The following is a 27,633-nucleotide window of genomic DNA, read 5'->3' as shown; positions in this document are numbered from 1 at the left end:
GTACTTAAGGCGGCATTGGGCCTTTTGTAATTAGTTCCGATGCGATTTCTGTCTTTCATCGTCAATGTGAAAGTTCAAGGATTACATTGAACCTGCAGTGGTGTATCGGAAACTAATACTGGTCTCACAGGGAATGCTCAAAGCACCGACTGTAGGAAGAGTCTCTATTCTTGTACTTAAGGCGGCATTGTGCCTTTTGTATTTCATTCCGATGCGATTTCTGTGTATAATCGTCAATGTGAAGGTCCAAGGAATACATTGAACCTGCAGTGGTGTATCGGAAACTAATACTGGTCTCACAGGGGGTGTTCAAATCACCGACTGTAAGAAGAGTCTCTATTCTTGTACTTAGGGCGGCATTGTGCCTTTTGTATTTAATTCCGATGCGATTTCTGTGTATAATCGTCAATGTGAAGGTCCAAGGAATACATTGAACCGGCAGTGGTGTATCGGAAACTAATACTGGTCTCACAGGGAATGCTCAAAGCACCGACTGTAGGAAGAGTCTCTATCCTTGTACTTAAAGCGGCATTGTGCCCTTTGTATTTAATTCCGATGCAGTTTCTGTGTTTCATCGTCGATGTGAAAGTCCAAGGAACACAGAACCTGCAGTGGTGTATCGGAAACTAATACTGGTCTCACAGGGAATGCTCAAAGCACCGACTGTAAGAAGAGTCTCTATTCTTGTACTTAAGGAGGCATTGGGCCTTTTGTATTGAATTCCGATGCGATTTCTGTCTTTCATCGTCAATGTGAAGGTTCAAGGAATACATTGAATCTGTAGTGGTGTATCGGAAACTAATACTGGTCTCACAGGGAATGCTCAAAGCACCGACTGTAAGAAGAGTGTCTATTCTTGTACTTATGGCGGCATTGTGCCCTTTGTATTTAATTCCGATGCCATTTCTGTGTTTCATCGTCAATGTGTATGTCCAAGGAATACATTGAATCTGCAGTGGTGTATCGGATACTAATACTGGTCTCACAGGGAATGATCAAAGCACAGACTGTAAGAAGAGTCTCTATTCTTGTACTTAAGGCGGCATTGTGCCTTTTGTATTTAATTCCAATGCGGATTCTGTGTTTCATCATCAATGTGAAGGTCCAAGGAATACATTGAACCTGCAGTGGTGTATCGGAAACTAATACTGGTCTCAAAGGGAATGCTCAAAGCACCGACTGTAAGTAGAGTCTGTATTGTTGTAGCTAAGGCGGCATTGTGCCTTTTGTATTTAATTCCGATGCGATTTCTGTGTTTCATCGTCAAAGTGATGGTCCAAGGAATACATTGAACCTGCAGTGGTGTATCGGAAACTAATACTGGTCTCACAGGGAATGCTCAAAGCGCCGACTGTAAGAAGAGTCTCTATTCTTGTACTTAAAGCGGCATTGTGCCTTTTGTATTTAATTCTGATGCTATTTCTGTGTATAATCGTCAATATGAAGGTCCAAGGAATACATTGAACCTGCAGTGGTGTATCGGAAACTAATACTGGTCTCACAGGGAATGCTCAAAGCACCGACTGTAAGAAGAGTCTCTATTCTTGTACTTAAGGCGGCATTGGGCCTTTTGTATTTAATTCCGATGCGATTTCTGTCTTTCATCGTCAATGTGAAGGTCCAAGAAATACATTGAACCTGCAGTGGTGTATCGGAATCTAATACTGGTCTCACAGGGAATGCTCAAAGCACCGACTGTAAGAAGAGTGTCTATTCTTGTACCTAAGACAGCAATGTGCCCTTTGTATTTAATTCCGTTGCCATTTCTGTGTTTCATCGTCGATGTGAAAGTCCAAGGAATACACTGAACCTGCAGTGGTGTATCGGAAACTAATACTGGTCTCACAGGGAATGCTCAAAGCACCGACTGTAAGAAGGGTCTCTTTTCTTGTACTTAAGGCGGCATTGAGCCTTTTGTATTTAATTCCGATGCGATTTCTGTGTATAATCCTCAATGTGAAAGTCCAAGGTATACATTGAACCTGCAGTGGTGAATCGGAAACTAATACTGGTCTCACAGGGAATGCTCGAAGCACCGACTGTAAGAAGAGTCTCTATTCTTGTAGTTAAGGCGGCATTGTGCCTTTTGTATTTATTTCCGATGCGATATCTGTGTTTCATCGTCAATGTGAAGGTCCAAGGAGTACATTGAACCAGCAGTGGTGTATCGGAAACTAATACAGGTCTCACAGGGACTGGTCAAACCACCGACTGTAAGAAGAGTCTCTATTCTTGTACTTATGGCGGCATTCTGCCCTTTGTATTTAATTCCGATGCGATATCTGTGTTTCATCGTGAATGTGAAGGTCCAAGGAATACATGGAAACTGCAGTGTTGTATCGGAAACTAATACTGGTCTCACAGGGAATGCTCAAAGCACCGACTTTAAGAAGAGTCTCTATTCTTGTACTTAAGGCGGCATTGAGCCTTTTGTACTTAATTCCGATGCGATTTCTGTGTATAATCGTCAATGTGAAGGTCCAAGGTATACATTGAACCTGCAGTGGTGAATCGGAAACTAATACTGGTGTCACAGGATAGGATCAAAGCACAGTCTCTAAGAAGTCTCACTCTTCTTGCACTTAAGGCGTTATTGTGCCCTTTGAGTTTAATTCCGAAATAATTTCAGTGTTTCATCGTCAATGTGTATGTTCAAGGAATACATTGAACCTGCAGTGGTGTATCGGAAACTAATACTGGTCTCACAGGGAATGCTCGAAGCACCGACTGTAAGAAGAGTCTCTATTCTTGTACTTAAGGCGGCATTGTGCCATTGGTATTTAATTCCGATGCGATTTCTGTGTTTCATCGTCAATGTGAATGTCTAAGGAATACATTGAACCTGCAGTGGTGTATAGGATATTAATACAGGTCTCTCAGGGAAGGCTCAATGCACCGACTGTAAGAAGAGTCTCTATTGTTGTACTTAGGGCTTCATTGTGCCTTTTGTATTTAATTCCAATGCGATTTCTGTTTTTCATCGTCAATGTGAAGGTCCAAGGAATACATTGAACCTGCAGTGGTGTATCGGAAACTAATACTGGTCTCACAGGGAATGCTCAAAGCACCGACTGTAAGTAGAGTCTGTATTCTTGTACTTAAGGCGGCAGTGTGCCTTTTGTATTTAATTCCGATGCGATTTCTGAGTATAACGTCAATGTGAAGGTCCAAGGAATACATTGAACCGGCAGTGGTGTATCGGAAACTAATACTGGTCTCACAGGGAATGCTCAAAGCACCGACTGTAAGAAGCGTCTCTATTCTTGCCCTTAGGGCGGCATTGGGATTGTTGTAATTAGTTCGTATGCGATTTCTGTCTTTCATCGTCAATGTGAAGGTTCAAGGAATACATTGAACCTGCAGTGGTGTATCGGAAACTAATACTGGTCTCATGGGGAATGCTCAAAGCACCGACTGTAGGAAGAGCGTCTATTCTTGTACTTAAGGCGGCATTGTGCCCTTTGTATTTAATTCCGATGCCTTTTCTGTGTTTCATCGTCGATGTGAAAGTCCAAGGAACACAGAACCTGCAGAGGTGTATCGGAAACTGATACAGGTCTCACAGGGACTGCTCAAACCACCGACTGTAAGAAGAGTCTCAATTCTTGTACTTATGGCGGCATTCTGCCCTTTGTATTTAATTCCGATGCGATTTCTGTGTTTCATCGTCAATGCGAAGGTCCAAGTAATACATTGAAACTGCAGTGTTGTATCGGAAACTAATACTGGTGTCACAGGATAGGATCAAAGCACAGTCTCTAAGAAGTCTCACTCTTCTTGCACTTAAGGCGTTATTGTGCCCTTTGTATTTAATTCCGATGTAATTTCAGTGTTTGATCGTCAATGTGTAAGTTCAAGCAATACATTGAACCTGCAGTGGTGTATCGGAAACTAATACTGGTCTCACAGGGAATACTCGACACACCGGCTTTGAGAAAAGTCTCTATTCTTGTACTTAAGGCGGCATTGTGCCTTTCGTATTTAATTCCGATGCGATTTCTGTGTTTCATCGTCAATGTGAATGTCTAAGGAATACATTGAACCTGCAGTGGTGTATCGCATACTAATACTGGTCTCTCAGGGAATGCTCAAAGCACCGACTGTAAGAAGAGTCTCTATTGTTGTACTTAGGGCTTCATTGTGCCTTTTGTATTTAATTCCGATGCCATTTCTGTGTTTCATCATCAATGTGAAGGTCCAAGGAATACATTGAACCTGCAGTGGTGTATCGGAAACTAATACTGGTCTCACAGGGAATGTTCAAAGCACCGACTGTAAGAAGAGTCTCTATTCTTGTACTTAAGGCGGCATTGTGCCTTTTGTATTTAATTCCGATGCGATTTCTGTGTATAATCGTCAATGTGAAGGTCCAAGGAATACATTGAACCTGCAGTGGTGTATCGGAAACTAATACTGGTCTCACAGGGATTGCCCAAAGCACCGACTGTAAGAAGAGTCTCTATTCTTGTACTTAAGGCGGCATTGGGCCTTTTGTAATTAGTTCCGATGCGATTTCTGTCTTTCATCGTCAATGTGAAGGTTCAAGGATTACATTGAACCTGCAGTGGTGTATCGGAAACTAATACTGGTCTCACAGGGAATGCTCAAAGCACCGACTGTAGGAAGAGTCTCTATTCTTGTACTTAAGGCGGCATTGTGCCTTTTGTATTTCATTCCGATGCGATTTCTGTGTATAATCGTCAATGTGAAGGTCCAAGGAATACATTGAACCTGCAGTGGTGTATCGGAAACTAATACTGGTCTCACAGGGAGTGTTCAAATCACCGACTGTAAGAAGAGTCTCTATTCTTGTACATAGGGCGGCATTGTGCCTTTTGTATTTAATTCCGATGCGATTTCTGTGTATAATCGTCAATGTGAAGGTCCAAGGAATACATTGAACCGGCAGTGGTGTATCGGAAACTAATACTGGTCTCACAGGGAATGCTCAAAGCACCGACTGTAGGAAGAGTCTCTATCCTTGTACTTAAAGCGGCATTGTGCCCTTTGTATTTAATTCCGATGCAGTTTCTGTGTTTTATCGTCGATGTGAAAGTCCAAGGAACACAGAACCTGCAGTGGTGTATCGGAAACTAATACTGGTCTCACAGGGAATGCTCAAAGCACCAACTGTAAGAAGAGTCTCTAGTCTTGTACTTAAGGCGGCATTGTGCCTTTTGTATTTAATTCCGATGCGATTTCTGTGTTTCATCGTCAATGTGAAGGTCCGAGGATTACATTGGACCTGCAGTGGTGTATCGGAAACAAATACTGGTCTCAGAGGGAATGCTCGAAACACCGACAGTAAGAAGAGTCTAAATTCTTGTACTTAAGGTGACATTGTTCCTTTTGTATTTAAATCCGATGTAATTTCAGTGTTTCATCGTCAATGTGTATCTCCAAGGAATACATTGAACCTGCAGTGGTGTATCGGAAACTAATATTGGTCTCACAGGGAATGCTCAAAGCACCGACTGTAAGTAGAGTCTATATTCTTGTACTTAAGGCGGCATTGTGCCTTTTGTATTTAATTCCGATGCGATTTCTGTGTTTCATCGTCAATGTGATGGTCCAAGGAATACATTGAACCTGCAGTGGTGTATCGGAAACTAATACTGGTCTCACAGGGAATGCTCAATGCACCGACTGTAAGAAGAGTGTCTATTCTTGTCCTTTAGACGGCATTGAGCACTTTGTATATAATTCCGATGCCATTTCTGTGTTTCATCGTCGATGTGTATGTCTAAGGGATACATTGAACCTGAAGTGGTGTACCGGATACTAATACTGGTCTCACAGGGAATGCTCGAATCATCGACTGTAAGTAGAGTCTGTATTCTTGTACTTAAGGCGGCATTTTGCCTTTTGTATTTAATTCCGATGAGATTTATGTGTTTCATCGTCATTGTGAAGGTCCAAGGAATACATTGAACCTGCAGTGGTGTATCGGAAACTAATCCTGGTCTCACAGGGAATGCTCAAAACACCGACTGTAAGAAGAGTGTCTATTCTTGTACTTAAGGCGGCATTGTGCCCTTTGTATTTAATTCCGATGCCATTTCTGTGTTTCATCGTCGATGTGAAAGTCCAAGGAATACACTGAACTTGCTGTGGTGTATCGGAAACTAATACTGGTCTCACAGGGAATGCTCAAAGCACCGACTGTAAGAATAGTCTCTATTCTCTGTATTTAAGGCGGAATTGTGCCTTTTGTATTTAATTTCGATGCGATTTCTGTGTGTCATCGTCAATGTGAAGGTCCAAGCAATACATTGAACCTGCAGTGGTGTATCGGAAACTAATACTGGTCTCACAGGGAATGCTCAAAGCACCGACTGTAAGTAGAGTCTGTATTCTTGTACTTAAGGCGGCATTGTGCCTTTTGTATATAATTCCGATGCGATTTCTGTGTTTCATCGTCAATGTGAAGGTCCAAGGAATAAATTGAACCTGCAGTGGTGAATCGGAAACTAATACTGGTCTCACAGGGAATGCTCGAATCATCGACTGTAAGAAGAGTGTCTATTCTTGTACCTAAGTAGGCATTCTGAATTCTGTATTTAATTCCGATGCCATATCAGTGATTCATCGTCAATGTGAAGGTCCAAGGAATACAGTGAACCTGCAGTGGTGTATCGGAAACTAATACTGGTCTCACAGGGAATGCTCAAATCACCGACTGCAAGAAGAGTCTCTATTCATGTACTTAATGCGGCATTGTGCCTTTTGATTTTTAATTCCGATGGGATTTCTGTGTTTCATCGTCAATGTGACGGTCCAAGGAATACATTGAGCCTGCAGTGGTGTATCGGAAACTAATACTGGTCTCAAAGGGAATGCTCAAAGCACCGACAGTAAGAAGAGTCTCTATTCTTGTCCTTAAGGCGGCATTGTGCCTTTTGTATTTAATTCCGTTGCGATTTCTGTGTTTTATCTTCAATGTGAAGGTCCAAGGAATACATTGGACCTGCAGTGTTGTATCGGAAACTAATACTGGTCTTACAGGAAAGGATCAACGCACAGTCTCTAAGAAGTCTCACTCTTCTTGCACTTTAGGCGGCATTGTGCCTTTCATATTTAATTACGATGAAATTTCAGTGTTCATCGTCAATGTGTATGTCCAAGGAATACATTGAATCTGCAGTGGTGTATCGGAAACTAATACAAGTCTCACAGGGAATGCTCAAAGCACCGACTGTAAGAAGAGTCTCTATTCTTGTACTTAAGGCGGCATTTTGCATTTTGTATTTAATTCCTATGCGATTTCTGTGTTTCATCGTCAATGTGAAGGTCCAAGAAATACATTGAACCAGCAGTGGTGTATCGGAAACTAATACTGGTCTCACAGGGAATGCTCAAAGCACCGACTGTAAGAAGAGTCTCTATTCTTGTACTTAATAGCAGCGTTGTGCCTTTTGTATTTAATTCCGATGCGATTTCTGTGTAGCATCGCCAATGTGAAGGTCCAAGGAATAATTAGAACCTGCAGTGGTGTATCGGAAATTAATACTGATCTCACAGGAAAGGATCGAAACACAGACCCTAAGAAGTCTCACTCATCTTGTACTTAAGGCGTTATTGTGCCCTTTGTAATAAATTCCGATGTAATTTCAGTATATCATCGTCAATGTGTATGTTCAAGGAATGCATAGAACCTGCAGTGGTGTATCGGAAACTAATACTGGTCCCACAGGGAATACTCGACGCACCGGCTGTGAGAAGAGTCTCAATTCTTGTACTTAAGGCGGCATTGTGCCTTTGGTATTTAATTCCGATACGATTTCTGTGTTTCATCGTCAATGTGAATGTCTAAGGAATACATTGAACCTGCAGTGTGTATCGGAAATTAATACTGGTCTCTCAGGGAATGCTCAAAGCACCGAATGTAAGAAGAGTGTCTATTCTTTTACTTAAGGGGGCATTGTGCCCTTTGTATTTAATTCCGATGCCATTTCTGTGTTTCATCGTCGATGTGTATGTCCAAGGAATACAATGAACCTTAAGTGGTGTACCGGATACTAATACTGGTCTCACAGGGAATGCTCAAAGCACCGACTGTAAGTAGAGTCGGTATTCTTGTACTTAAGGCGGCATTGTGCCTTTTGTATTTAATTCCGATGCGATTTCTGTGTTTCATCGCCAATGTGAAGGTCCAAGGAATACATTGAACCTGCATTGGTGTATCGGAAACTAATACTGGTCTCACAGGGAATGCTCAAAGCACCGACTGTAAGAAGAGTGTCTATTCTTGTACTTAAGGCGGCATTGTGCCCTTTGTATTTAATTCCGATGACATTTCTGTGTTTCATCGTCGATGTGAAAGTCCAAGGAATACACTGAACTTGCAGTGGTGTATCGGAAACTAAAACTGGTCTCACAGGTAATGCTCGTAGCACCGACTGAAAGAAGAGTCTCTATTCTTGTACTTAAGGCGGCATTGTGCCTTTTGTATTTAATTCCGATGCGATTTCTGTGTGTAATCGTCAATGTGCAGGACCAAGGAATACATTGAACCTGCAGTGGCGTATCGGAAACTAATACGGGTCGCACTGGAAAGAATCAAAACACAGACTCTAAGAAGTCTCACTCTGCTTGTACTTAAGGCGTCATTGTGCCCTTCTTACTTAATTCCGATGTAATTTCAGTGTTTCATCGTCAATGCGTCTTTCCAAGGAATACATTGAACCTGCAGTGGTGTATTGGAAACTAATACTGGTCTCACAGGGAATGCTCAAAGCACCGACTGTAAGTAGAGTCTGTATTCTTGTACTTAAGGCGGCATGGTGCCATTTGTATTTAATTCCGATGCGATTTCTGTGTTTCATCGTCAATGTGAAGGTCCAAGGAATACATTGAATATGCAGTGGTGTATCGGAAACTAATACTGGTCTCACAGGGAATGCTCAATGCACCGACTGTAAGAAGAGTCTCTATTCTTGTACTTAAGGCGGCTTTGTGCCTTTTGTATTTAATTTCGATGTGATTTCTGTGTTTCATCGTCAATGTGAAGGTCCAAGGATTACATTGGACCTGCAGTGGTGTATCGGAAACTAATACTGGTCTCAGAGGGAATGATCAAAACACCGACAGTAAGAAGAGTCTCTATTCTTGAACTTAAGGCGACATTGTTCCTTTTGTATTTAAATACGATTTAATTTCAGTGTTTGATCGTCAATGTGTATGTCCAAGGAACACAATGAAACTGCAGTGGTGTATCGGATATTAATACTGGTCTCACAGGGAATGCTCAAAGCACCGACTGTAAGAAGAGTGTCTATTCTTGTACTTAAGGCGGCATTGTGCCCTTTGTATTTAATTCCGATGCCATCTCTGTGTTTCATCGTCGATGTGAAAGTCCAAGGAATACACTGAACTTGCAGTGGTGTATCGGAAACTAATACTGGTCTCACAGGGAATGCTCAAAGCACCGACTGTAAGAATAGTCTCTATTCTCTGTATTTAAGGCGGAATTGTGCCTTTTGTATTTAATTTCGATGCGATTTCTGTGTGTCATCGTCAATGTGAAGGTCCAAGCAATACATTGAACCTGCAGTGGTGTATCGGAAACTAATACTGGTCTCACAGGGAATGCTCAAAGCACCGACTGTAAGTAGAGTCTGTATTCTTGTACTTAAGGCGGCATTGTGCCTTTTGTATATAATTCCGATGCGATTTCTGTGTTTCATCGTCGATGTGAAAGTCCAAGGAATACACTGAACCTGCAGTGGTGTGTCGGAAATTAGTACTGGTCTCACAGGGGATGCTCAAAGCACAGACTGTAAGAAGAGTCTCTATTCTTGTAGTTAAGGCGGCATTGTGCTTTTTGTATTTAATTCCAATGCAATTTCTGTGTTTCATCGTCAATGTGATGGTCCAAGGAATACATTGAACCTGCAGTGGTGTATCGGAAACTAATACTGGTCTCACAGGGAATGCTCAAAGCACCGACTGTAAGTAGAGTCTGTATTCTTGTACTTAAGGCGGAATGGTGCCTTTTGTATTTAATTCCGATGCGATTTCTGTGTTTCATCGTCAATGTGAAGGTCCAAGGAATACATTGAATATGCAGTGGTGTATCGGAAACTAATACTGGTCTCACAGGGAATGCTCAATGCACCGACTGTAAGAAGAGTCTCTATTCTTGTACTTAAGGCGGCTTTGTGCCTTTTGTATTTAATTTCGATGCGATTTCTGTGTTTCATCGTCAATGTGAAGGTCCAAGGATTACATTGGACCTGCAGTGGTGTATCGGAAACTAATACTGGTATCAGAGGGAATGATCAAAACACCGACAGTAAGAAGAGTCTCTATTCTTGTACTTAAGGCGACATTGTTCCTTTTGTATTTAAATACGATTTAATTTCAGTGTTTCATCGTCAATGTGTATGTCCAAGGAACACATTGAACCTGCAGTGGTGTATCGGAAACTAATACTGGTCTCACAGGGAATGCTCAAAGCACCGACTGTAAGAAGAGTCTCTATTCTTGTACTTAAGGCGGCATTGTGCCATTTTTTAATTAATTTCGATGCGATTTCTGTGTTTCATCGTCAATGTGAAGGTCCAAGGAATACATTGAATATGCAGTGGTGTATCGGAAACTAATACTGGTCTCACAGGGAATGCTCAATGCACCGACTGTAAGAAGAGTCTCTATTCTTGTACTTAAGGCGGCTTTGTGCCTTTTGTATTCAATTTCGATGCGATTTTTGTGTTTCATCGTCAATGTGAAGGTCCAAGGATTACATTGGACCTGCAGTGGTGTATCGGAAACTAATACTGGTCTCAGAGGAAATGATCAAAACACCGACAGTAAGAAGAGTCTTTACTCTTGTACTTAAGGCGACATTGTTCCTTTTGTATTTAAATACGATTTAATTTCAGTGTTTCATCGTCAGTGTGTATGTCCAAGGAACACATTCAACCTGCAGTGGTGTATCGGATACTAATACTGGTCTCACAGGGAATGCTCAAAGCACCGACTGTAAGAAGAGTCTCTATTCTTGTACTTTATGCAGCATTGTGCCATTTTGTAATTAATTCCGATGCGATTTCTGTGTTTCATCGTCAATGTGAAGGTCCAAGGAATACATTGAACCTGAAGTTGTGTACCGGATACCAATACTGATCTCACAGGGAATGCTCAAAGCACTGACTGTAAGTGGAGTCTCTATTCTTGTACTTAAGGCGGCATTGTGCCTTTTGTATTTAATTCCGATGCGATTTATGTGTTTCATCGTCAATGATAAGGTCCAAGGAATACATTGAACCTGCAGTGGTGTATCGGAAACTAATACTGGTCTCACAGGGAATGCTCAAAGCACCGACTGTAAGAAGAGTGTCTAATCTTCTACTTAAGGCGGCATTGTGCCCTTTGTATTTAATTCCGATGCCATTTCTGTGTTTCATCGTCGATGTTAAGGTCCAAGGAATACACTGAACCTGCAGTGGTGTGTCGGAAATTAGTACTGGTCTCACAGGGGAGGCTCAAAGCACCGACTGTAAGAAGAGTCTCTATTCCTGTACTTAAGGCGGAATTGTGCCTTTTGTATTTAATTCCGATGCGATTACTGTGTGTAATCGTCAATGTGAAGGTCCAAGGAATACATTGAACCTGCAGTGGCGTATCGGAAATTAATACGGGTCGCACAGGAAAGGATCAAAACACAGACTCTAAGAAGTCTCACTCTGCTTGTACTTAAGGAGTCAGTGTGCCCTTTGTATTTAATTCCGATGTAATTTCAGTGTTTCATCGTCAATGCGTATTTACAAGGAATGCATTGTACCTGCAATGGTGTATCGGAAACTAATACTGGTCTCACAGGGAATGCTCATAGCACCGACAGTGAGAAGAGTCTCTATTCTTGTACTTAAGGCGGCATTGTTCCTTTTGTATTTAATTCCGACGTAATTTCAGTGTTTCATCGTCAATGTGTATGTCCAAGGATTACACTGAATCTGCAGTGGTGTATCGGAAACTAATACTGGTCTCACAGGGATTGCTCAAAGCACAGACTGTAAGAAGAGTCTCTATTCTTGTACTTAAGGCGGCATTGTGCCTTTTGTATTTAATTCCTATGCGATTTCTGTGTATAATCGTCAATGTGATGGTCTAAGGTATACATTGAACCTGCAGTGGTGAATCTGAAACTAATACTGGTCTCACAGCGGATGCTCAAAGCGCCGTCTGTAAGAAGAGTCTCTATTCTTGTAGTTAAGGCGGCTTTGTGCCTTTTGTATTTATTTCCGATGCGATTTCTGTGTTTCATCGTCAATGTGAAGGTCCAAGGAGTACATTGAACCAGCAGTGGTGTATCGGAAACTAATACAGGTCTCACAGGGACTGCTCAAACCACCGACTGTAAGAAGAGCCTCTATTCTTGAACTTATGGCGGCATTCTGCCCTTTGTATTTAATTCCGATCTCATTTCTGTGTTTCATCGTCAATGTGAAGGTCCAAGGAATACATTGAAGCTGCAATGTTGTATCGGAAACTAATACTGGTGTCACAGGATAGGATCAAAGCACAGTCTCTAAGTAGTGTCACTCTTCTTGCACTTAAGGCGTTATTGTGCCCTTTGTATTTAATTACGATGTAATTTCAGTGTTTCATCGTCAATGTGTATGTTCAAGGAATACATTGAACCTGCAGTGATGTATCGCAAACTAATACTGGTCTCACAGGGAATACTCGACGCACCGGCTGTGAGAATAGTCTCTATTCTTGTACTTAAGGCGGCATTGTGCCTTTGGTATTTATTTCCGATGCGATTTCTGTGTTTCATCGTCAATGTGAATGTCCAAGGAAGACATTGAACCTGCAGTGGTGTATCGGAAACTAGTACTGGTTTCACAGGGAATGCTCAAAGCACCGACTGAAAGAAGTGTCTCTATTCTTGTACTTAAGGCGGCATTGTGCCTTTTGTATTTAATTCCGATGCTATTTCTGTGTATAATCGTCAATGTGAAGGTCCAAGGAATACATTGAACTTGCAGTAGTGTATCGGAAACTTATACTGATCTCACAGGGAATGTTCAAAGCACCGTCTGTAAGAAGAGTCTCTATTCTTGTACTTAAGGCGGCATTGTGCCTTTTGTATTTAATTCCGATGCGATTTCTGTGTATAATCGTCAAAGTGAAGGTCCAAGGAATACATTGACCCTGCAGTGGTGTATCGGAATCTAATACTGGTCTCACAGGGAATGCTCAAAGCATCGACTGTAAGAAGAGTCTCTATTCTTGTACTTAAGGCGGCATTGGACCTTTTGTATTTAATTCCGATGCGATTTCTGACTTTCATCGTCAATGTGAAGGTTCAACGAATACATTGAACCAGCAGTGGTGTATCGGAAACTAATACTGGTCTCACAGGGAATGCTCAAAGCACCGACTCTAAGATGAGTCTCCATTAGTGTACTTAAGGCGGCATTGTGCCTTTTGTATTTAATTCCGATGCGATTTCTGTGTTTCATCGTCAATGTGAAGGTCCAAGGATTACATTGGACCTGCAGTGGTGTATCGGAAACTGATACTCGTCTCAGAGGGAATGCACAAAACACCGACAGTAAGAAGAGTCTCTATTCTTGTACTTAAGGCGGCATTGTGCCTTTTGTATTTAATTCCTATGCGATTTCTGTGTATAATCGTCAATGTGAAGGTCTAAGGTATACATTGAACCTGCAGTGGTGAATCTGAAACTAATACTGGTCTCACAGGGGATGCTCAAAGCGCCCTCTGTAAGAAGAGTCTCTATTCTTGTAGTTAAGGCCGCATTGTGCCTTTTGTATTTATTTCCGATGCGATTTCTGTGTTTCATCGTCAATGTGAAGGTCCAAGGAGTACATTGAACCAGCAGTGGTGTATCGGAAACTAATACAGGTCTCACTGGGACTGCTCAAACCACCGACTGTAAGAAGAGCCTCTATTCTTGAACTTATGGCGGCATTCTGCCCTTTGTATTTAATTCCGATCTCATTTCTGTGTTTCATCGTCAATGTGAAGGTCCAAGGAATACATTGAAGCTGCAATGTTGTATCGGAAACTAATACTGGTGTCACAGGATAGGATCTAAGCACAGTCTCTAAGTAGTGTCACTCTTCTTCCACTTAAGGCGTTATTGTGCCCTTTGTATTTAATTACGATGTAATTTCAGTGTTTCATCGTCAATGTGTATGTTCAAGGAATACATTGAACCTGCAGTGATGTATCGCAAACTAATACTGGTCTCACAGGGAATACTAGACGCACCGGCTGTGAGAATGGTCCCTATTCTTGTACTTAAGGCGGCATTGTGCCTTTGGTATTTAATTCCGATGCGATTTCTGTGTTTCATCGTCAATGTGAATGTCCAAGGAATACATTGAACCTGCAGTGGTGTATCGGAAACTAATACTGGTCTCACAGGGAATGCTCAAAGTACCGACTGAAAGAAGTGTCTCTATTCTTGTACTTAAGGCGGCATTGTGCCTGTTGTATTTAATTCCGATGCTATTTCTGTGTATAATCGTCAATGTGAAGGTCCAAGGAATACATTGAACTTGCAGTGGTGTATCGGAAACTTATACTGGTCTCACAGGGAATGTTCAAAGCACCGTCTGTAAGAAGAGTCTCTATTCTTGTACTTAAGGCGGCATTGTGCCTTTTGTATTTAATTCCGATGCGATTTCTGTGTATAATCGTCAAAGTGAAGGTCCAAGGAATACATTGAACCTGCAGTGGTGTATCGGAATCTAATACTGGTCTCACAGGGAATGCTCAAAGCATCGACTGTAAGAAGAGTCTCTATTCTTGTACTTAAGGCGGCATTGGACCTTTTGTATTTAATTCCGATGCCATTTCTGTCTTTCATCGTCAATGTGAAGGTTCAACGAATACATTGAACCTGCAGTGGTGTATCGGAAACTAATACTGGTCTCACAGGGAATGCTCAAAGCACCGACTCTAAGAAGAGTCTCCATTAGTGTACTTAAGGCGGCATTGTGCCTTTTGTATTTAATTCCGATGCGATTTCTGTGTTTCATCGTCAATGTGAAGGTCCAAGGATTACATTGGACCTGCAGTGGTGTATCGGAAACTGATACTCGTCTCAGAGGGAATGCACAAAACACCAACAGTAAGAAGAGTCTCTATTCTTGTACATAAGGCGACATTGTTCCTTTTGTATTTAAATCCGATGTAATTTCAGTGTTTCATCGTCAATGTGTATGTCCAAGGAATACATTGAACCTGCAGTGGTGTATCGGATACTATTGCTGGTCTCACAGGGAATGCTCAAAGCAGCGACTGTCAGAGGAGTCTGTATTCTTGTACTTAAGGCGGCATTGTGCCTTTTGTATTTAATTCCGATGCGATTTATGTGTTTCATCGTCAATGTGAAGGTCCAAGGAAAACATTGAACCTGCAGTGGTGTATCGGAAACTAATACTGGTCTCACAGGGAATGCTCAAAGCACCGACTGTAAGAAGAGTGTCTATTCTTCTACTTAAGGCGGCATTGTGCCCTTTGTATTTAATTCCGATGCCATTTCTGTGTTTCATCGTCGATGTGAAAGTCCAAGGAATACACTGAACCTGCAGTGGTGTGTCGGAAATTAATACTGGTCTCACAGGGGATGCTCAAAGCACCGACTGTAAGAAGAGTCTCTATTCTTGTACTTAAGGCGGAATTGTGCCTTTTGTATTTAATTCCGATGCGATTACTGTGTGTAATCGTCAATGTGAAGGTCCAAGGAATACATTGAACCTGCAGTGGCGTATCGGAAATTAATACGGGTCGCACAGGAAAGGATCAAAACACAGACTCTAAGAAGTCTCACTCTGCTTGTACTTAAGGAGTCAGTGTGCCCTTTGTATTTAATTCCGATGTAATTTCAGTGTTTCATCGTCAAAGCGTATTTACAAGGAATGCATTGTACCTGCAATGGTGTATCGGAAACTAATACTGGTCTCACAGGGAATGCTCAAAGCACCGACAGTGAGAAGAGTCTCTATTCTTGTACTTAAGGCGGCATTGTTCCTTTTGTATTTAATTCCGACGTAATTTCAGTGTTTCATCGTCAATGTGTATGTCCAAGGATTACATTGAATCTGCAGTGGTGTATCGGATACTAATACTGGTCTCACAGGGAATGCTCAAAGCACAGACTGGAAGAAGAGTCTCATTTCTTGTACTTAAGGCGGCATTGTGCCTTTTGTATTTAATTCCAATGCGATTTCTGTGTTTCATCGTCAATGTGAAGGTCCAAGGAATACATTGAACCTGCAGTGGTGTATCGGAAACTAATACTGGTCTCACAGGGAATGCCCAAAGCACCGACTGTAAGTAGGGACTGTATTCTTGTACTTAAGTCGGCATTGTGCCTTTTGTATTTAATTCCGATGTGATTTCTGTGTTTCATCGTCAATGTGAAGGTCCAAGGAATACATTGAACCTGCAGTGGTGTATCGGAAACTGAAACTGGTCTCACAGGGAATGCTCAAAGCACCGACTGAAAGAAGTGTCTCTATTCTTGTACTTAAGGCGGCATTGTGCCTTTTGTATTTAATTCCGATGCTATTTCTGTGTATAATCGTCAATGTGAAGGTCCAAGGAATACATTGAACCTGCAGTGGTGTATCGGAAACTAGTACTGGTCTCACAGGGAATGCTCAAACCACCGACTGTAAGAAGAGTCTCTATTCTTGTACTTAAGGCGGCATTGGGCCTTTTGTATTTAATTCAGATGCGATTACAGTCATTCATTGTCAATGTGAAGGTCCAAGAAATACATTGAACCTGCAGTGGTGTATCGGAAACTAATACTGGTCTCACAGGGAATGCTCAAAGCACCGACTGTAAGTAGAGTGTCTATTCTTGTACTTAAAGCGGCATTGTGCTCTTTGTATTTAATTCCGATGCAATTTCTGTGTTTCATCGTCGATGTGAAAGTCCAAGGAATACACTGAACCTGCAGTGGTGTATCGGAAACTAATACTGGTCTCACAGGGATTGCTCAAAGCACAGACTGTAAGAAGAGTCTCTATTCTTGTACATAAGGCGGCATTGTGCCTTTTGTATTTAATTCCTATGCGATTTCTGTGTATAATCGTCAATGTGAAGGTCTAAGGTATACATTGAACCTGCAGTGGTGAATCTGAAACTAATACTGGTCTCACAGGGGATGCTCAAAGCGCCGTCTGTAAGAAGAGTCTCTATTCTTGTAGTTAAGGCGGCATTGTGCCTTTTGTATTTATTTCCGATGCGATTTCTGTGTTTCATCGTCAATGTGAAGGTCCAAGGAGTACATTGAACCAGCAGTGGTGTATCGGAAACTAATACAGGTCTCACAGGGACTGCTCAAACCACCGACTGTAAGAAGAGCCTCTATTCTTGAACTTATGGCGGCATTCTGCCCTTTGTATTTAATTCCGATCTCATTTCTGTGTTTCATCGTCAATGTGAAGGTCCAAGGAATACATTGAAGCTGCAATGTTGTATCGGAAACTAATACTGGTGTCACAGGATAGGATCAAAGCACAGTCTCTAAGTAGTGTCACTCTTCTTGCACTTAAGGCGTTATTGTGCCCTTTGTACTTAATTACGATGTAATTTCAGTGTTTCATCGTCAATGTGTATGTTCAAGGAATACATTGAACCTGCAGTGATGTATCGCAAACTAATACTGGTCTCACAGGGAATACTCGACGCACCGGCTGTGAGAATAGTCTCTATTCTTGTACTTAAGGCGGCATTGTGCCTTTGGTATTTAATTCCGATGCGATTTCTGTGTTTCATCGTCAATGTGAATGTCCAAGGAATACATTGAACCTGCAGTGGTGTATCGGAAACTAATACTGGTCTCACAGGGAATGCTCAAAGCACCGACTGAAAGAAGTGTCTCTATTCTTGTACTTAAGGCGGCATTGTGCCTTTTGTATTTAATTCCGATGCTATTTCTGTGTATAATCGTCAATGTGAAGGTCCAAGGAATACATTGAACTTGCAGTGGTGAATCGGAAACTAATACTGGTCTCACAGGGAATGTTCAAAGCACCGTCTGTAAGAAGAGTCTCTATTCTTGTACTTAAGGCGGCATTGTGCCTTTTGTATTTAATTCCGATGCGATTTCTGTGTATAATCGTCAAAGTGAAGGTCCAAGGAATACATTGAACCTGCAGTGGTGTATCGGAATCTAATACTGGTCTCACAGGGAATGCTCAAAGCATCGACTGTAAGAAGAGTCTCTATTCTTGTACTTAAGGCGGCATTGGACCTTTTGTATTTAATTCCGATGCGATTTCTGTCTTTCATCGTCAATGTGAAGGTTCAACGAATACATTGAACCTGCAGTGGTGTATCGGAAACTAATACTGGTCTCACAGGGAATGCTCAATGCACCGACTCTAAGAAGAGTCTCCATTCGTGTACTTAAGGCGGCATTGTGCCTTTTGTATTTAATTCCGATGCGATTTCTGTGTTTCATCGTCAATGTGAAGGTCCAAGGATTACATTGGACCTGCAGTGGTGTATCGGAAACTGATACTCGTCTCAGACGGAATGCACAAAACACCGACAGTAAGAAGAGTCTCTATTCTTGTACTTAAGGCGACATTGTTCCTTTTGTATTTAAATCCGATGTAATTTCAGTGTTTCATCGTCAATGTGTATGTCCAAGGAATACATTGAACCTGCAGTGGTGTATCGGATACTGTTACTGGTCTCACAGGGAATGCTCAAAGCAGCGACTGTCAGAAGAGTCTCTATTCTTGTACTTAAGGCGGCATTGTGCCATATTGTATTAAATTCCGATGCGATTTCTGTGTTTCATCGTCGATGTGAAGGACCAAGTAATACATTGAACCTGAAGTGGTGTACCGGATACTAATACTGGTCTCACAGGGAATGCTCGAATCATCGACAGTAAGTAGAGTCTGTATTCTTGTACTTAAGGCGGCATTGTGCCCTTTGTATTTAATTCCGATGCCATTTCTGTGTTTCATCGTCGATGTGAAAGTCCAAGGAATACACTGAACCTGCAGTGGTGTATCGGAAACTAATACTGGTCTCACAGGGAATGCTCAAAGAACCGACTGTAAGAAGAGCCTCTATTCTTGTACTTAAGGCGGAATTGTGCTTTTTGTATTTAATTCCGATGCGATTTCTGTGTGTAATCGTCAATGTGAAGGTCCAAGGAATTCATTGAACCAGCAGTGGCGTATTGGAAACTAATACGGGTCGCACAGGAAAGGATCAAAACACAGACTCTAAGAAGTCTCACTCTGCTTGTACTTAAGGAGTAATTGTGCCCTTTGTACTTAATTCCGATGTAATTTCAGTGTCTCATCGTCAATGCGTATTTCCAAGGAATACATTGAACCTGCAGTGGTGTATCGGAAACTAATACTGGTCTCACAGGGAATGCTCAAAGCACCGACAGTGAGAAGAGTCTCTATTCTCGTACTTAAGGCGGCATTGTTCCTTTTGTATATAATTCCGATGTAATTTCAGTGTTTCATCGTCAATGTGTATGTCCAAGGAATACATTGAATCTGCAGAGGTGAATCGGATACTAATACTGGTCTCACAGTGAATGCTCAAAGCACAGACTGTAAGAAGAGTCTCTATTCTTGTACTTAAGACGGCATTGTGCCTTTTGTATTTAATTCCGATGCGATACCTGTCTTTCATCGTCAATGTGAAGGTCCAAGAAATACATTGAACCTGCAGTGGTGTATCGGAAACTAATACTGGTATCACAGGGAATGCTCAAAACACCGACTGTAAGAAGAGTGTCTATTCTTGTACTTAAGGTGGCATTGTGCCCTTTGTATTTAATTCCGATTCCATATCTGTGTTTCATCGTCGTAGTGAAAGTCCAAGGAGTACTCTGAACCTGCAGTGGTGTATCGGAAACTAATACTGCTCTCACAGGAATGCTCAAATCACCGACTGTAAAAAGAGTCTCTATTCTTGTACGTAAGGCGGCATTGTGCCTTTTGTATTTATTTCCGATGCGATTTCTGTGTATAATCGTCAATGTGAAGGTCCAAGGAGTACATTGAACCAGCAGTGGTGTATCGGAAACTAATACAGGTCTCACAGGGACTGCTCAAACCACCGACTGTAAGAAGAGTCTCTATTCTGGTACGTATGGCGGCATTCGGCCCTTTGTATTTGATTCCGATGCGACTTCTGTGTTTCATCGTCAATGTGAAGGTCCAAGGAATACATTGAAACTGCAGTGTTGTATCGGAAACTAATACTGGTGTCACAGGATAGGATCAAAGCACTGACTCTAAGAAGTCTCACTCTTCTTCCACTTAAGGCGTTATACTGCCCTTTGTATTTTATTCCGATGTAATTTCAGTGTTTCATCGTCAATGTGTATGTTCAAGGAATACATTGAACCTGCAGTGGTGTATCGGATACTAATACTGGTCTATCAGGGAATACTCGACCCATCGGCTGTGAGAATAGGCTCTATTCTTGTACATAAGGCGGCATTGTGCCTTTGGTATTTAATTCCGATGCGATTTCTGTGTTTCATCGTCAACGTGAATGTCTAAGGAATACATTGAACCTGCAGTGGTGTATCGGATATTAATACTGGTCTCTCAGGGAATGCTCAGAGTACCGACTGTAAGAAGAGTCTCTATTGTTGTACTTAGGGCTTCATTGTGCCTTTAGTATTTAATTCCGATGCGATTTCTGTGTTTCATCGTCAATGTGAAGGTCCAAGGAATACATTGGACCTACAGTGGTGTATCGGATACTAATACTGGTCTCACAGGAAATGCTCAAAGCATCGACTGTAAGAAGAGTCTCTATTCTTGTACTTAAGGCTGCATTGTGCCTTTTTGTATTTAATTCCGATGCGGTTTCTGTGTTTCATCGTCAATGTGAAGGTCCAAGGAATACATTGAACCTGCAGTGGTGTATCGGAAACTAATACTGGTCTCACAGGGAATGCTCAAAGCACCGACTGTAAGAAGAGTTTCTATTCTTGTACTTAAGGCGGCATTGTGCCTTTTGTATTTAATTCCGATGCGATTTCTGTGTATAATCGTCAATGTGAAGGTCCAAGGAATACATTGAACCTGAAGTGGTGTATCGGAAACTAATACTGGTCTCACACGGAATGCTCAAAGCACTGACTGAAAGAAGATGTTCTATTCTTGTACTTAAGGCGGCATTGGGCGTTTTGTATTTAATACCGATGCGATTTCTGTCTTTCATCGTCAATGTGATGGTTCAAGGAATACATTGAACCAGGAGTGGTGTAACGGAAACTAATACTGGTCAAACAGGGAATGTTCAAAGCAGCAACTGTAAGAAGAGTCTCTATTCTTGTACTTATGGCGGCATTGTGCCCTTTGTATTTAATTCCGATGCCATTTCTGTGTTTCATCGTCGATGTGAAAGTACAAGGAATACACTGAACCTGCAGTGGTGTATCAGAAACTAATACTGGTCTCACAGGGAATGATCAAAGCACAGACTGTAAGAAGAGTCTCTATTCTTGTACTTAAGGCTGCATTGTGCCTTTTGTATTTAATTCCAGTGCGATTTCTGTGTTTCATCATCAATGTGAAGGTCCAAGAAATACATTGAACCTGCAGTGGTGTATCGGAAACTAATACTGGTCTCAAAGGGAATGCTCAAAACACCGACTGTAAGTAGAGTCTGTATTCTTGTAGCTAAGGCGGCATTGTGCCTTTTGTATTTAATTCCGATGCGATTTCTGTGTTTCATCGTCAATGTGATGGTCCAAGGAATACATTGAACCTGCAGTGGTGTATCGGAAACTAATACTGGTCTCACAGGGAATGCTCAAAGCGCCGACTGTAAGAAGAGTCTCTATTCTTGTACTTAAAGCGGCATTGTGCCTTTTGTATTTAATTCCGATGCTATTTCTGTGTATAATCGTCAATATGAAAGTCCAAGGAATACATTGAACCTGCAGTGGTGTATCGGAAACAAATACTGGTCTCACAGGGAATGCTCAAAGCACCCACTGTAAGAAGAGTCTCTATTCTTGTACTTAAGGCGGAATTGTGCATTTTGTATTTAATTCCGATGAGATTTCTGTGTGTAATCGTCAATGTGAAGGTCCAAGGAATACACTGAACCTGCAGTGGCGTATCGGAAATTAATACGGGTCGCACAGGAAAGGATCAAAACACAGACTCTAAGAAGTCTCACTCTGCTTGTACATAAGACGGCATTGTTCCTTTTGTATTTAATTCCGATGTTATTTCAGTGTTTCATCGTCAATGTGTATGTCCAAGGAATACATTGAATCTGCAGTGGTGTATCGGATACTAATACTGGTCTCACAGGGAATGCTCAAAGCACAGACTCTAAGAAGAGTCTCTATTCTTGTACTTAAGGCGGCATTGTGCCTTTTGTATTTAATTCCAATGCGATTTCTGTGATTCATTGTCAATGTGAAGGTCCGAGGAATACATTGAACCTGCAGTGGTGTATCGGAAACTAATACTGGTCTCACAGGGAATGCTCAAAGCACCGACTGTAAGAAGAGTGTCTATTCTAGTACTTAAGGTGGCATTGTGCCCTTTGCATTTAATTCCGATTCCATATCTGTGTTTCATCGTCGTAGTGAAAGTCCAAGGAATACTCTGAACCTGCAGTGGTGTATCGGAAACTAATACTGCTCTCACAGGAATGCCCAAATCACCGACTGTAAGAAGAGTCTCTATTCTTGTACGTAAGGCGGCATTGTGCCTTTTGTATTTATTCCCGATGCGATTTCAGTGTATAATCGTCAATGTGAAGGTCCAAGGAATACATTGAACCTGCAGTGGTGTATCGGATATTAATACTGGTCTCTCAGGGAATGCTCAAAGCACCGACTGTACAAAGAGTCTCTATTGTTGTACTTAGGGCTTCATTGTGCCTTTTGTATTTAATTCCGATGCGATTTCTGTGTTTCATCGTGAATGTGAAGGTCCAAGGAATACATTGGACCTACAGTGGTGTATCGGATACTAAAACTGGTCTCACAGGGAATGCTCAAAGCATCGACTGTAAGAAGAGTCTCTATTCTTGTACTTAAGGCAGCATTGTGCCTTTTTGTATTTAATTCCGATGCGGTTTCTGTGTTTCATCGTCAATGTGAAGGTCCAAGGAATACATTGAACCTGCAGTGGTGGTTCGGAAACTAATACTGGTCTCACAGGGAATGCTCAAAGCACCGACTGTAAGAAGAGTTTCTATTCTTGTACTTAAGGCGGCATTGTGCCTTTTGTATTTAATTCCGATGCGATTTCAGTGTATAATCGTCAATGTGAAGGTCCAAGGAATACATTGAACCTGCAGTGGTGTATCGGAAACTAATACTGGTCTCACAGGGAATGCTCAAATCACCGACTGTAAGAAGAGTCTCTATTCTTGTGCTTAAGGCTGCATTGGGCCTTTTGTATTTAATACCGATGCGATTTCTGTCTTTCATCGTCAATGTGATGGTTCAAGGAATACATTGAACCAGGAGTGGTGTATCGGAAGCTAATACTGGTCTAACAGGGAATGTTCAAAGCACCAACTGTATGAAGAGTCTCTATTCTTGTACTGATGGTGGTATTGTGCCCTTTGTATTTAATTCCAATGCCATTTCTGTGTTTCATCGTCGATTTGAAAGTCCAAGGAATACACTGAACCTGCAGTGGTGTATCAGAAACTAATACTGGTCTCACTGGGAATGCTCAATGCACCGACTGTAAGAAGAGTCTCCATTCTTGTACTTAAGGCGGCATTGTGCCTTTTGTATTTAATTCCGATGCGATTTCTGTGTTTCATCGTCAATGTGAAGGTCCATGGATTACATTGGACCTGCATTGGTGTATCGGAAACTAATACTGGTCTCCGAGGGAATGCTCAAAACACCGACAGTAAGAAGAGTCTCTATTCTTGCACTTAAGGCGACATTGTTTCTTTTGTATTTATATCCGATGTAATTTCAGTGTTTCATCGTCAATGTGTATGTTCAAGGAATACATTGAACCTGCAGTGGTGTATCGGATACTAATACTGGTTTCACAGGGAATGCTCAAAGCTCCGACTGTAAGAAGAGTCTCTATACTTGTACTTAAGGCGGCATTGTGCCATTTTGTAATGAATTCCGATGCGATTTCTGTGTTTCATCGTCAATGTGAAGCTCCAAGGAATACATTGAACCTGCAGTGGTGTATCGGAAAGTAATACTGGTCCCACAGGGAATGCTCAAAGCACCGACTGTAAGTAGAGTCTGTATTCTTGTACTTAAGGCGGCATTGTGCCTTTTGTATTTAATTCCGATGGGAATTCTGTGTTTCATCGTCAATGTGAAGGTCCAAGGAATACACTGAACCAGCAGTGGTGTATCGGCAACTAATACTGGTCTCACTGGGAATGCTCAAAGCACCGACTGTAAGAAGAGTCTCTATTCTTGTACTTAAGGCGGAATTGTGCCTTTTGTATTAAATTCCGATGCGATTTCTGTGTGTAATCGTCAATGTGAAGGTCCAAGGAATACATTGAAACTGCAGTGGTGTATCGGAATCTAATACTGGTCTCACAGGGAATGCTCAAAGCATCGACTGTAAGAAGAGTCTCTATTCTTGTACTTAAGGCGGCATTGGACCTTTTGTATTTAATTCCGATGCGATTTCTGTCTTTCATCGTCAATGTGAAGGTTCAACGAATGCATTGAACCTGCAGTGGTGTATCGGAAACTAATACTGGTCTCACAGGGAATGCTCAAAGCACCGACTCTAAGAAGAGTCTCCATTCGTGTACTTAAGGCGGCATTGTGCCTTTTGTATTTAATTCCGATGCGATTTCTGTGTTTCATCGTCAATGTGAAGGTCCAAGGATTACATTGGACCTGCAGTGGTGTCTCGGAAACTGATACTCGTCTCAGAGGGAATGCACAAAACACCGACAGTAAGAAGAGTCTCTATTCTTGTACTTAAGGCGACATTGTTCCTTTTGTATTTAAATCCGATGTAATTTCAGTGTTTCATCGTCAATGTGTATGTCCAAGGAATACATTGAACCTGCAGTGGTGTATCGGATACTATTACTGGTCTCACAGGGAATGCTCAAAGCAGCGACTGTCAGAAGAGTCTCTATTCTTGTACTTAAGGCGGCATTGTGCCATATTGTATTAAATTCCGATGCGATTTCTGTGTTTCATCGTCAATGTGAAGGACCAAGGAATACATTGAACCTGAAGTGGTGTACCGGATACTAATACTGGTCTCACAGGGAATGCTCGAATCATCGACAGTAATAGAGTCTGTATTCTTGTACTTAAGGCGGCATTGTGCCTTTTGTATTTAATTCCGATGCGATTTATTTGTTTCGTCGTCAACGTGAAGGTCCAAGGAATACATTGAACCTGCACTGGTGTATCGGAAACTAATACTGGTCTCACACAGAATGCTCAAAGCACGGATTGTAAGAAGAGTGTCTGTACTTAAGGTGGCGTTGTGCCCTTTGTATTTAATTCCGATGCCATTTCTGTGTTTCATCGTCGATGTGAAAGTCCAAGGAATACACTGAACCTGCAGTGGTGTATCGGAAACTAATACTGGTCTCACAGGGAATGCTCAAAGAACCGACTGTAAGAAGAGCCTCTATTCTTGTACTTAAGGCGGAATTGTGCTTTTTGTATTTAATTCCGATGCGATTTCTGTGTGTAATCGTCAATGTGAAGGTCCAAGGAATTCATTGAACCAGCAGTGGCGTATTGGAAACTAATACGGGTCGCACAGGAAAGGATCAAAACACAGACTCTAAGAAGTCTCACTCTGCTTGTACTTAAGGAGTAATTGTGCCCTTTGTATTTAATTCCGATGTAATTTCAGTGTTTCATCGTCAATGCGTATTTCCAAGGAATACATTGAACCTGCAGTGGTGTATCGGAAACTAATACTGGTCTCACAGGGAATGCTCAAAGCACCGACAGTGAGAAGAGTCTCTATTCTCGTACTTAAGGCGGCATTGTTCCTTTTGTATATAATTCCGATGTAATTTCAGTGTTTCATCGTCAATGTGTATGTCCAAGGAATACATTGAATCTGCAGAGGTGAATCGGATACTAATACTGGTCTCACAGTGAATGCTGAAAGCACAGACTGTAAGAAGAGTCTCTATTCTTGTACTTAAGACGGCATTGTGCGTTTTGTATTTAATTCCGATGCGATACCTGTCTTTCATCGTCAATGTGAAGGTCCAAGAAATACATTGAACCTGCAGTGGTGTATCGGAAACTAATACTGGTATCACAGGGAATGCTCAAAACACCGACTGTAAGAAGAGTGTCTATTCTTGTACTTAAGGTGGCATTGTGCCCATTGTATTTAATTCCGATTCCATATCTGTGTTTCATCGTCGTAGTGAAAGTCCAAGGAATACTCTGAACCTGCAGTGGTGTATCGGAAACTAATACTGCTCTCACAGGAATGCTCAAATCACCGACTGTAAAAAGAGTCTCTATTCTTGTACGTAAGGCGGCATTGTGCCTTTTGTATTTATTTCCGATGCGATTTCTGTGTATAATCGTCAATGTGAAGGTCCAAGGAGTACATTGAACCAGCAGTGGTGTATCGGAAACTAATACAGGTCTCACAGGGACTGCTCAAACCACCGACTGTAAGAAGAGTCTCTATTCTGGTACTTATGGCGGCATTCGGCCCTTTGTATTTGATTCCGATGCGACTTCTGTGTTTCATCGTCAATGTGAAGGTCCAAGGAATACATTGAAACTGCAGTGTTGTATCGGAAACTAATACTGGTGTCACAGGATAGGATCAAAGCACTGACTCTAAGAAGTCTCACTCTTCTTGCACTTAAGGCGTTATACTGCCCTTTGTATTTTATTCCGATGTAATTTCAGTGTTTCATCGTCAATGTGTCTGTTCAAGGAATACATTGAACCTGCAGTGGTGTATCGGATACTAATACCGGTCTATCAGGGAATACTCGACCCATCGGCTGTGAGAATAGGCTCTATTCTTGTACTTAAGGCGGCATTGTGCCTTTGGTATTTAATTCCGATGCGATTTCTGTGTTTCATCGTCAATGTGAATGTCTAAGGAATACATTGAACCTGCAGTGGTGTATCGGATATTAATACTGGTCTCTCAGGGAATGCTCAGAGCACCGACTGTAAGAAGAGTCTCTATTGTTGTACTTAGGGCTTCATTGTGCCTTTAGTATTTAATTCCGATGCGATTTCTGTGTTTCATCGTCAATGTGAAGGTCCAAGGAATACATTGGACCTACAGTGGTGTATCGGATACTAATACTGGTCTCACAGGAAATGCTCAAAGCATCGACTGTAAGAAGAGTCTCTATTCTTGTACTTAAGGCTGCATTGTGCCTTTTTGTATTTAATTCCGATGCGGTTTCTGTGTTTCATCGTCAATGTGAAGGTCCAAGGAATACATTGAACCTGCAGTGGTGTATCGGAAACTAATACTGGTCTCACAGGGAATGCTCAAAGCACTGACTGTAAGAAGAGTTTCTATTCTTGTACTTAAGGCGGCATTGTGCCTTTTGTATTTAATTCCGATGCGATTTCTGTGTATAATCGCCAATGTGAAGGTCCAAGGAATACATTGAACCTGAGGTGGTGTATCGGAATCTAATACT

Source organism: Schistocerca serialis, chromosome 3 (assembly GCF_023864345.2).
Source record: "Schistocerca serialis cubense isolate TAMUIC-IGC-003099 chromosome 3, iqSchSeri2.2, whole genome shotgun sequence".
In the NCBI taxonomy this organism is placed as follows: Eukaryota; Metazoa; Arthropoda; class Insecta; order Orthoptera; family Acrididae; genus Schistocerca; species Schistocerca serialis.
This window is presented reverse-complemented; position numbering follows the sequence as displayed.